General features: G+C 29.1%; 1 long non-coding RNA gene across 1 annotated transcript; it reads left to right on the top strand.

The window, feature by feature from the left end:
• The first annotated feature begins 2894 nt into the window (after positions 1 to 2894).
• On the top strand, positions 2895 to 4511 carry LOC121173187 (uncharacterized). Its single transcript, XR_005887583.1, has 3 exons — positions 2895 to 3105; positions 3972 to 4112; positions 4188 to 4511. It is a non-coding gene; the product is annotated as an uncharacterized lncRNA (long non-coding RNA).
• The last annotated feature ends 8388 nt before the right edge of the window (positions 4512 to 12899 follow it).

Consider the following 12899-nt stretch of genomic DNA (forward strand, 5'->3'; position numbering starts at 1 on the left):
ATTTTTATCTTAAAAACTATTTATTTATTTATTTCAATTTTTACATATAGTATATGGCATATAGTGAGGTTTCATTCTTTAATTCATACATGGATGTAATGTGTCATTGGTTAAATTGAAACTTTAGGTGTTGTAGTGTTTAGTCTTTTTCAATATGTTATTTTACTGTTTGATTTTTTTAGCTCGATTTGATATTTTCGAGTGAATAATTTTATTTTATTTTATTATTGAACAAACTTAGGAGCAGTTTCCTGCAAAACATATATAAAACAATAATATTATAAATTACATATTAGTGTATAATAGCTTCTACTAGGAGCAAGTGCCTTATTTGATGTCTTATCACAAAGCACATATTTGACGGTAATTCAAAAATAAGAATGATTCAACATCACATAAAAGAAAAAATGACTATGCTTTGACTATTTCAATTTTGTAAATTTTTTATTTATTAAGATAATCAGCTAATTAAAAAAAAGTAAATGCATTGAATTAGCTGGATTGTTGAAATAAGATTTTTTTTACTAAAATAGGAATTAGAGATTGCAAATTTAATGACAAATAAACCTGGCCTTATAAAATTAATTTCTTACACTATCGTTTTTGTTTCCTTCGACCTTTATTCTACTATTCGTCTTCTTAAAGAAAAAGAAGCATCATAAAAATCACAACGTACAATTTAACATAACATGAACTTACAACAGATACCTTAAATTGTGCTATATGATTAATTGTTTTTAACTATTGAATTCCTGATTGCAAAATAATTTTACTATGTATGTACCATTTTTTTAGAGAATGTATTTACCATTTTATATATATGGTTTTCTTATTTATTAAAATGCTTGATATGTATGCTTATTTCAAGGCTCAAAATTTACTGCAAGGTCATCATATCAAAGGATTATTAATTGAATCAATTTTTAATATTGAGAATCAGTTTGATGTTTATAGACTAAAATATTGACACTTAAACAATAATTCTGAAAAAAAATTATGGCTTGTATAAGATCTTAAATAAGATTTAATTTTTGTGGTGTTTCATGATTATGATCATATATTTTGAAAGATTTTGAATAAGATTTTAATTTAATAACTATTATATTTTTAATTAATACTATTTTTTATCAATTAATTAATAATATGTGCATTTAAGTATTCATCTAGATATGATATGGGTATTAAAAATTCTATGTACACAAGTATTTTTTTATATCAGAGATCACATATGTCTCGCAATTCACTTAGTTACTGGCCAATTCCGTTTGCGATTGTCGTCAGCCTAAATAAATTTTTCCCATGAAAAAAATCAAACATAAAATTTATTATTAAATAGATCTTCCTTATATGTAAACGCATGAGAGTCTTATATTATTCTATCAATTCTATGGGTTTATTCACATGAGTATGAGCCTAGGAATGAGAATTTTTTAAAATTGGGAGTATAAAAAAACTATAATTAATGATGAAAATATTATATTTTAATTATAAATCATTCTTAATGCAAATTTATAAAAAAAAATATTAATATATGTTAAATATTTATAAAATTTTAACCGAGCATGACATGGATCACACACTCTAGTATATTATTATAGATGGTTAGTATTAACTATGGCCAAATTTTAATTATACAATTAATCTTTTGAGTATTATTAATTCACCTTACTCATATTATGAGTGTAGTTTAGTTGACAATCCTGAGTTTGTGGGAAATAACTTGAGTTCAATCTCTGTATAATATATTATTGGAGAGGGATAATGAACTTTAAGTATAACTAATTTCAAAGTGATCATTGGCCTTATAGGAGCTCAAAGAGCTAAACTTATAAAAGTATCTTTAGATCCCACCCGAAAGCCAAAAATTATAATTACAGTTGTTACTAAACAAATCAACTGGTTTCTAAAAGCATTTATCAATACATTAATTGTGCAAAAAATTATTTTAAAAATTCCAAATTATGATATCCATAAAAAATATTTTTTTTCTTAATTATAATTGAAAAGGGATCATGTTAACAAATAATGTTTTACGAATATTATTTAGTTTACAAGTTGGTAAGGCAGATTTTCATGGTGACAGCCTAACAGGGGATGTTGGGTCACTTAAAAAGTGATTTAAATTTTTTATAAACATATGAAAAACATGATTATTAGATCCGAACTATGATGTAGAGCACAAACTTCTGTTGTTTTATTGTCTCTATGTTTCTACGTCTAAAAACGTTATTCCCTTTCAGGCTAATCAATTAGAAGTTGAAATTATTTATTTTATTAGATAAACTTCCGATTACTAAAAATATGTGCCATTTTTTGTTTTAATCTTTAATTACATTTTGTTCACATTTAATTCGTAAAATAAATTTTAAAAAAAGTAAATTACTTTTGTCAACTATAATCCTACAAGGGTAAAAAAAATGAGGATTACTTTCTAAAAAGAACATTTTAAAAATCACAGGACTGTCAACATATAATTTTCTTAAAAAAGTGTTTGTAATTGTAATACTTAATAGTTATGACAACTAATTTAAATTTAATATTTATGAATGTAAATCTGTTAAAGTATATATAATCATTAAAATTTGTTAACTTACAAAGACATGCCTGGGTGATCCCATATCATGACTAAAAACACTGCCCAATTGTTAGTATATATACTGTGAGGTCACTCGCGTTCGTCCTGCATGTGATCAACATTGAATCCTCCTCCCTCCTACATTATTGGGGTTTTTGGTGTTTCATAAATATGCATGAATCTTGCGCTATATATATATATATATGTGTGCCTATGGACCCAAGCATGAGGAATGCCGTTGATGTGTGACCAATGGACTTTCATGTCATGTTTATATGTCTTGGTGTTCTACACTACTAGTGAAGATGGATATAGCCACACTTGCAAAACAATAATGATGTTAATTGTGAAAACTGAAAACCACCTCTTTTGTTTCTTGGTCTATCGAAAAAGTTATACTAAGTTTGATTCTTCTTTTGGAATGCATCAAATTTGCTATACGATCGAGGAGCAGTTGCGCATGCTACGCTTGCAATACAATTATACTTTTCACACCGAAAGCAACGAGTTCAACAAACATCTACCACCAGGTATGGACCACTTCATCAAACAGTTGATTCATTGCATGACTGATTGCATCCAAATGTATATGGGAGAGTGGGTCGACTTTGGATCTGGTTTGTGCGAGTGGATTTTGGTGTAGTTGTTGGCAGAAGAACATTTTTTTAAATGATATTCTGATGTAGATAATTTTATTATAGTTCCATAGATCCTACGGTCAAGATGACTTTTCTCCCTGTGGAAGACTTAATCCGCTGTTCCACAATAGTCTACTTCAATGTATATTTCTATTGAAAAGTTTTGTGCTATATATGCACTTTTCACTAAGGAGGAAGTACATTGAAAGGTAGTTTGCCTTTGATGGAGAGAGAGTAAAAGAGCGTAGAAAATCACCACTACAAGAAAAGGGAAAACATGGTCTACTAATTAATAATTACGATTAAATGCACGTCCTAAATGAAATGTTAATTGTTATTTTTGCCCTTTCGTAAGGTAATTAAATGAGTAAAGTATCAAATTAATCTCTTATTTTTGGAGGCGTTGTCAATTTGGTCCCTATGATTTAAAAAATGTCAAAATGATCATCGACTTTACATTCTGTTTGTCATGTTAATTCCTGCCGTTAGTAGTCTCTTAACACCGTTAGTAAATGTGTGATGTGACACGTTAAGTGTCACCTGGACACACACGTATAACTTCCACATCAGTTTCTTCTACTTGCCACGTAAGGAGGGACTAAATTGACATTAAAGGGACTAAAATGACATAATTTAAGTGATTATCTTTTTCCCAAAATGTTAAAACCCTAACGGACTTTAACATTCACGCTTTCATTCCATTTTTCCTCCTACTCATACTCTCATCCAATTCTTATTCTTCTTCTATTATTTTGTAGTCTACCATGTCTGCTAATTCAAGCACAAGGAGAAATGTCACATCAAACCGTCTTTGCTATTGTCGTAGAAGAGCTACCATTCGAACAGCAAGGACGGCAAGGAATAATGGGAGACTGTTTTATGCTTGTCCATTACCACAAGTAAGTAATGTTAATGATGTTTTTTGTATTCTAATTTTTGTGCAAGATTAAACGTGGATATTTTGTGTTGTGCAGTAAGATGTAGATCGATGTAATTTCTTTTTGTGGGTTGATGAAGACATTGATGTTGGTGCAACTGAAATAGGTAGAATAGAACCAATACCAGACTTTGGTCTAAGGTTGAGACTGGAGATTCTGCAAAGAGAAGTTAGGATGTTAACATATTGTGTAGTTGTAGAGTTTATAGTGGTGATATTTTTAATTTTATCATGTAATCATACATAGAGAATATGATATTATAATTTGTTATCCATTGTAGTAATGTTTCATGTTTTGAATTTTATGAAATTATGACATATTGTGTTATCGTTGTATTCGATTTTGTCATTATATTTAATTACCTATTATTTTAGTATTTGTTATCCAAAAGAAAACAACAATGTACAATGAAAATACACCACTACGCTATTCTCAATAACCTCTTAAACCAAAATTCCAAACCCTTCACTCTCAAAAACTACTCCAACGGTTTAAACGCAAACAACAACGTGTTTGAATGATATAGTGTCGGTTCAACTACGCTGGTTCAACACGAGAAGACAAAATGCAGTGAAAAACAAAACCCTTACCTTTACTGGAAAGCACCGATTGCGTCAATCAACACTGGAGGGTGACAATGATCAACGTGGAACACACAAAAGCATTGATTGCATCAATGAACAGTGAAGAATGACGAAGAACGGCAACCACCACCACTAGGAGAGCGATGATCAACGCGGACCTAGCACAGGAACGCTATCCTTCAACCATAGGAGGGAGAAAATGGTGAAAGGGAATTCATCACGTTTTCAATTAGACTAAGAACTATTAGGGATCAATTTGATACTATATACAAAAATTGACTCTTCATTTTCCAATATAACATTTAAAATTATGTCATATTAGTTCCTATGACGTGTCATTGTTTATTTTCCAATAACGCTTGCCAAGTGTGCATCCAGGTGGCACTTAACATGCCACATCACACATTTACTAACGGTGTTAGGAGACTACTAACGGCAGGGAGTAACATGACAAACAAAATATAAAGTCGAGGATCATTTTGATATTTTTTAAATTTCAGGGACCAAATTGGCACCGCCTCCAAAAGTAAGAGACTAATTTGATATTTTACTCGTAATTAAATATTGAAAAACAAGTCTTACATTATTGTTACATTAGATACAAGTTAAAAAGATTATATAAATAAAATAATCATGAGTCTAGAGAGTCAAAGTACTTATGGATAAACAACCACTTCGACTAAAATTTTATACTTTCAAATAGGGACTCAGAAAAATTTTAATATTGTATTAGAACACACGTATAAGGAAAGATCGAAAGACTAAAACCAAAACAAACAGGTCAAGCTAAAAAAAAAGGCAAAAGCAGTAAAATTAGACCTAAAATCTTTACAATTAAATCTCAATAAAAGCATTAAAATATCAACAAAAGGAATAGAAGCTCAGATAAATAAATGAAACTAAGATCAAGTTGATTGGAACCAAGGAGATATTGTTGAAAAAGAAGTCTCACATTAGTGAATTCAAAATACTTTTGAAGTTCATATTTTTGTCATACTCTTAGATAAGAACCAACACCAAATCCAAATATATATAAAAAAAAATGGATGGTAACTATTTCAAAATATAATGAAAACAAATATAATTTTTTTAACTAGTGATTTCAAATTTCAATAATTATTATATGTGTGTTAACAATAACATTTTTCGATTATCGAAAAGTGATCTTCGATTAAGTATTGAAAAATAGTTTTTTAATAGACTATTTTGATTAAGTGTCAAAATATAGTCTTTTGGCTAATTGTAAGATAATAGAAAAAATAAAGATTTAGAAAACATTAAGATGTGAAAAACATCAAGACACTAAAAGATATCGACAATAGAAATTGAAGATTGAAGACAGAAGTCATCGATGATGAAAATGTCGACTAAAGTTATTTGACAAGTTATAGGTAGTTAGGAATTATCGTCTATAAATGCTAGTTTGTACCATTATAATTAAGGTTGAAACATGTAATACCCTCATATCCTTTCAAGTTCACGCGATGTTTACGAATTGACGGGTTAAGACAATGTTTTCAACCGACATTTTAATTTCAGTTTTTATTTTCCTTTAAATCCTTTTACTTTTTTCAATTTTCATTTCTTCTTGAAACTTTACTTTTTTCAATCTCAATTTCTTCTCAAAACTTTACTTTTCCAATCCCTACTTATTATTATTATCGAAATTATTTTCAAAATTTCTATTAAAACTATTATTAAAATACTATTAGGATTATCATTGAAATCAATATTATCAAAAATCATCACTCTTTGTTTATAATTTGTTCAAATGTTTGATTTTTTATTTTGATAGAAGTTTAACACATAGACTCATAGCGAAAGATCTACCAAGAGCATAAAAAGCCTCCAAAGAAAAAATTATCTCATTCCTTAAATATAACATGAGATTATGTTTGTTAACAAAAACAAACACAAATTTCACCATTAACAATGTCACAATCTATTATTGAAACACTGAATAAAAAACCTTTAGGGTAGTGCAAAAGCTTATTTCTAATTTCTTTATAATATAAAATCTTTTATGCTGACAAAATATTAAAACTAAACTCAGTAGTTTAAGCTTTAAAATTTTCGAAAAGCGGGAACTTCAATATAAAGTAAAATTTTAGAGAAAAATAAAAATTCAGATTACATTTCATCAGCATCCCCTCCAAAGTTTGAAGTTGGCGATATTTGATGTGAATAGATTTAGATAAAACTTCAGTGTCCATTTAAGTTCCATATCCAAATTTTCAAGAATGCAAACTTTAATATAATGCCAATTTCAATTGGCCGTCTAGAATGCTACAACTAATCGATGTGATATGAATGCAACACTTCAACAAGCAAGTGGCTCTCTTTCTGAGTAGGTGCCGACGGTGTTTAGACTTTAGATTCAGTTTTTTTTTTTTTTTTTTTTTTGTTAATTAAGCCGTTTAGACTTTAGAGTTAGAATGTGATTCAATCTTATGATTGGTCTCAAGCTAAACTATAGTACATTTTTGGATTCAAGAGGATTACAAATCAAATTAAGGTATGAATTATTGTAAACTGAATCAAATCAGACTATGATCCGTAGTATACTTGATTTTAAACAGTTGCTTATTGGTATTTGAAGGTTGGTGAGATGATAACCAAGGGGTAGGTATTAATTAAGCTTTTTCTGGGTCTACATTCCTCCCCCTTGTTCAAAGCTGGTTGCTTGAATAAATGTGTCACGTAATTTGTAAAATATCCAATAATTGGTATTCGGAGTTTATTTTTTTTCTGTCACAATCATATTTATCAGTTTTATAGATAATTTACAAGAGAATTTGATTGATAATTTTTAATAGAATATTTTATTTTAATTATATTTTTTTCATCTAAAATATTTAAATTTAGAATCTTATTTAAGAAATTTAAATTTAATATCACTCCAACCAATAGGATGTTAATTGTATTCAGAGTATTTGAGGACTCATGGTATATATATAAATTAATGAAGTAAATTTCCACTTAAAGTCCCTAAATTTTTGAGACACTACTATCATAGTAGTTCTGTAATTAAAAATAGGGTCAGAGCACTGTAGAGTTTTACATTTGTCTTTCCTGACATACTTTGTGCACGGGTAAAATCTGTTTTTTGCAAGGCTTACAGAAGTACTGAAACAACCTCAACATGCACCACTTCCAATTGAAAAACAAATTCTAGTCATTTATGCAGCTGTCAATGCATTCTGTGATCGAATGCATGCAATTTGTTGGTGCATTTGGGTGTCGAGAAATGCTATTGTTTTTAGGAACAAAGAAGTGGAATCGTTTGATATTTTAATACATATTAAGGTTGTGTCTTGGAATTGGTTATTAATATAGGACTGGGTTTCAACCAGGGATTTTATTTTCGTCGTGGTGCTATAATCCGAGGGCTTGTGTTTTGGAAACTCAGGATTAATTTACCACAGGGTAGTTTACATAGTTTATAGTGGAGCCAATGGCCTTTTGATTATATATATAGCCTTTTAAAAAAATCATGTACACATTTGTGGTATAAAATTCTGGCGAGCACAAAAGTATTATGCACGAATTTACACAAATTCAAAGTAGGGATTTTTCATTGGTCTATTAAAAAATTAAACAATCAAAAGAAAACCAGTCATAGTTTTACGTGGCAGTATTAGGATGGACCTAAGGAGATCCAAATATGCTCTCAAAATTAAATAGTTAAAAAATTATACAAGATGATCTTACATATTTATATTATATAATAATTTTTTATTTTAAATAATAAGATGTTTACACATAGATGAACAATATTCATGGATTAACATCAATTAGGACTACTTATCTAAGATCCTGCTCCCTAGGGTCTTGGGTGGGGTTAAGACCTCATTTGCTGGCAGTGTCTTCCATTAGGTAAATTAGAATAATCCTAGTTTTAACTCTGTAACAGGCAGTTTTCGTCAATAATTTGGTACCACCTACCATTTTCCACATTACTAACTGAAATATATATTGAGTCAAAGCCACAAATGGGGAAGGAACAAGGGTGATAAGCATTCTTTACTGGTTTTAAGAATTTTAAATAGACATTGTGATGAGAAGGAGGAACAAGATACATATAGAGCACATGCACCTAAATACCTAAAGTCCACAAAACTAATTTACCTATCAACGAATCTAGTGATCAAATAAATGGTCTAAATGAAAGACGAAATACAAATTGAATTGAAGGTTTCCAGTATAAAATTTAAATAAGTCTAACGAACTTCAAATTGGGCTTGTGCACAAGCACAACAAACATTGGAGTGCAGCAGCCACCTGTGACTTATTTCTAGAGCATCGCGAAGCTTAAAGTGACAGGTCAATGATATATTATTCCAACAGCTAGTACATTTTTTTATTTATTGTTGAAATGGAAAAATGTAATTATGAAAACAAAATTTATTACCACTCAAATTTCATGCCCTCTTCAATCAATTCTCCAAAATAGATTTACCCTGCGAGCACACAAACAAATTACGAATCTACGCAAAAGAAAAGTTATTTTATGTTTAAGCATAGATTAATTATATGCCATTATAATCATATGCTAAGATGCCTTGCAATTTTTATTTTATTTTTGTAATTGATGCCTTGCATTTTCCACCCTTGAGGCCTTGACATCTATATAGACTATAGTTATAAGGTTCAACCTAACAATTCAGATAGTTCACTCTAAACTTCAAATTGCAGTTCGTGTAAAGTCCAGTTCTGTCTATCTTTTTTTCGTGAAAAATTCACAAAGTGAAAGAGGTTTATTGGGCCGGCGAGCTTAATACACTTAGTTCGTACAGTTTGTTGGGCCGGAGTGCATAGTTTTGGTATGAACCAGAAAAACCAATCAATAGTCTCAGCACATATTCATGATGTATAAAATAAAACATCATTAATACAAGAAAACCAATAACTATTTATACAAGCGATAGTAACTTGTTTTTCTTAATCAAATGATTCAGGGATCAAATTCTTACTTTGGGTATGGAATAAATCATGTTGAAAAAGGAATATCACCTGTGTACACTCACAATTCCCAACAAAAATCAATTACTACTTTCAATGGAAATTATTTCGTATCAATACCATGATCAACAAAAAAAAAATTAATAAATGACTCATAAAAAGTGAAGAGAAATTATTATAAGCTACTAACTCTAAATATTTTTTTTAAATTTTTGATAATTTAACTTGACCAGAAAATTTGATTTTAACTCATGAAAACTTTTTCTTATTAATGTAAGGTAGTAATGAAACTAAGAGATTGTCCCTCTTAACTTTTGTCACTTTTAATGTTAGCGAACGTTGCAAAGCAAGTTAACCAGAGTTAACAGAATAGTAATGTAGATTTGATTTTGGGTGTTAAGAAAATAAAATAAAACTAAAAGCATTAAAGAAACAACAAAAAGATGGTATAAAAGAAATCTGTGTTTATGCAAGCCCAAAAATAAACTCATTAAGAAATGAATAATTATCTGGATCATCGAGTGCCAAACCCAAAGCAAATATGATTTAAATAAAAAGAAATCAAATAATAAGAATGAATAAAATATATATAAAATGATGGACAAAATTGGGTGTTCAGAATCATAAAACTAATGATTTTCTTTTACCACCATATATAATAGAACTACCGATTTTATATATAACAACAAATGGTGGGTGTCAGAAAATTTTATGTAAAAAAATAACATTTCAAAGATTAAGACAAACACTTCGTATCCAATAGTGAACATATCAAAATAAAAGAGTGCAGAAGTAGAGGAAAAAGCAGGGTAAAATATGTAAATGCACTCAGTGGAACGTGGTGGGTCTCTCCTCACTTGGTTCCTATAATGTTTAATGCATAGCAAAAATTTGTTGGAAATAGGGAGAAGTCAGAACTACCTAACTCGTGAAGACCTGGCTCGTGACAAAGAAAGGGAAAATATGTGCTTCGTAGTGTAAATAATGTTGGCATGGCAAAAGATAAGGACTGAAGGAATGGGAAAGAAATAGGAGTTTGAAGGGTTTAGTTGTCAGGATAGAAGAGGGAAGTTTGCCATGAAAGGGTCTGAGAAAAAGAGGGGAAAATTTTGTGTATGGGGTAATCGATTTACCTTAAAATGATCAAGTTATTTGGCGTCTTAAATGAAGGAAAATATCTTACCCTCTTGTCATCCAACAAACAATGGAAACCCATTTTTCTTTCTACTTTAAACTAATAATAATTGAAGTAGTTTTGGTGTAGAAATTTCTAGTGACTATTATGATTAGTATTTTTATACGGCACTTTGAAAACGAAGTACACTCGAACTTATGCAGACAAAGAAAATTAGTGAAAGACAATAAAAAATATAAGTGCTAAAAGGTACGGAATAAAGCAATCGTTCAGTTTTATAGCCACAAAACAATCGTTTAATCATGAGATGGTGAGTACCGGCATACAATGGAGTAGAGACAATTCTTCATTTTTTGTTGAATTGAGGCCAACGAGGTGAAATTTCAATTTTGTATGGTAATAGTCTCAGCTTGGGTGGGTTGGGATCAAAGACCAATTGTAATTTGGATCAAGGACATCATTGTTTTCAAGCAAAGTTGTGTACACTATGTATTTTATTTGCTGAACAGACGGGGTTTGGGCTCAAAATTACAGGTAAAATTGGTCAACAGAGTAAGAACAACTCGACAAAAGCTTTGGGTCCGCTAGTCTGATCATGATTTTCCATTCCCAGAGAAAAAAATTCTTCCCTTTTTTGGCCCGTTGTGGTCGAAAAAAGATTTGAACCCCGACACCATCATTAGTAACCACGTATGACTCCATCCCTCATCTCCATTGGATATCTATTAAACTTATATTTATAGATATTTTCACTTATATATATATATATATATATATGATATTCAATTTTTTATTGTCATCTGATATGAGATTTCAATGACACTTGTATTTTAATATTAATTCTTAACAACTTTAAAGATTGAATTAAATTTTTAAAAATATAAAATCTCTAGAGAATTTTTTAACTACAGGATAATTAGGAACTTTAAATCTGAAGTATCTTATAAGAGCTTTCATTCTTTGAAGTGATTATAAAATTAATTTTTGATTTGAACTTTTTTATCACACTTAAAGTTTCACATCCTGTCCAAATGAATTTTTCTTAAAGAATTATATTTGAAGTCTCTTCTATAAACTGAATATGTGTTGATGAATTAAGTCACATTTATCCAACAAAACCTCTTGTATATAACTTCAAAATGATTAAGTGGGTGATAAAGATTAATTAATTATAAATTAAAAACCTAATATAAAAAATATTTTTTTTAAAATAAATCATCAATTTAATCCATTGAAATTATTTTTGTCAAGTTATTTCAATTAGTTTATAACTTTTTTTATTAACTGAAAAATTTATTTTAGTTTGATAAATTAATTTTTTAGCAGCTTCAAGTTTTTTTTGTTTTTTTTTCTATTTTTATCTTCAATGTATCAAATTTTCTAGTCAAATTTTCTAGTTACACTTTTAAGTAAATCATGATTTTATTATTTTTATGTCATTTTATATTTTTCATTTATTTAAATAGTTAATTTTATCAAACATTTATAATTTAATAAGTTAGTTTTGTTAACTTTTCGATTAATTTTGACCAAAGTAGGCTAAGTATTACCTTCATTCCTATGTAGTCCAAAAAGTAATAAAATTATATAAGCCATCCCTCAAATATTATATATCTACCATTTTATTAACGTTCAAGACCAATTTGATACATTTTTCAATACTTGACAAACTACGTATTACAATTTTAAATACATTGAAATTATTTATATAATTTTGTTATTTTAGAGAATATTAGGAGAGAGAATAACATTTTAAGGATGAAATTGAGGATTTTTTTCATTTTTAAGAAAATAATAAAATAACGTATATAACTTATCAAGGTAAAGGTTTACCCCATTTTTATACCAAGCAATTCAATTTTATCATTCGACACTCCCTTCTAGAGGTTGGGTTATTTCAGTGGTGCACATTTACTGGAATTAGTGATGCTTTACTCACAGTCTTACGTGATGATTTCTATACTCAAAGTACATCTTAAACCACAACAAATGTGAACTTTTCTCGCAATTTTCTCACCGTTCTCTTCCTTAAAAAAATAATTATGTTACATCTAATGAATTGTAGAG

Source organism: Glycine max, chromosome 12, assembly GCF_000004515.6.
Source record: "Glycine max cultivar Williams 82 chromosome 12, Glycine_max_v4.0, whole genome shotgun sequence".
Lineage (NCBI taxonomy): Eukaryota > Viridiplantae > Streptophyta > Magnoliopsida > Fabales > Fabaceae > Glycine > Glycine max.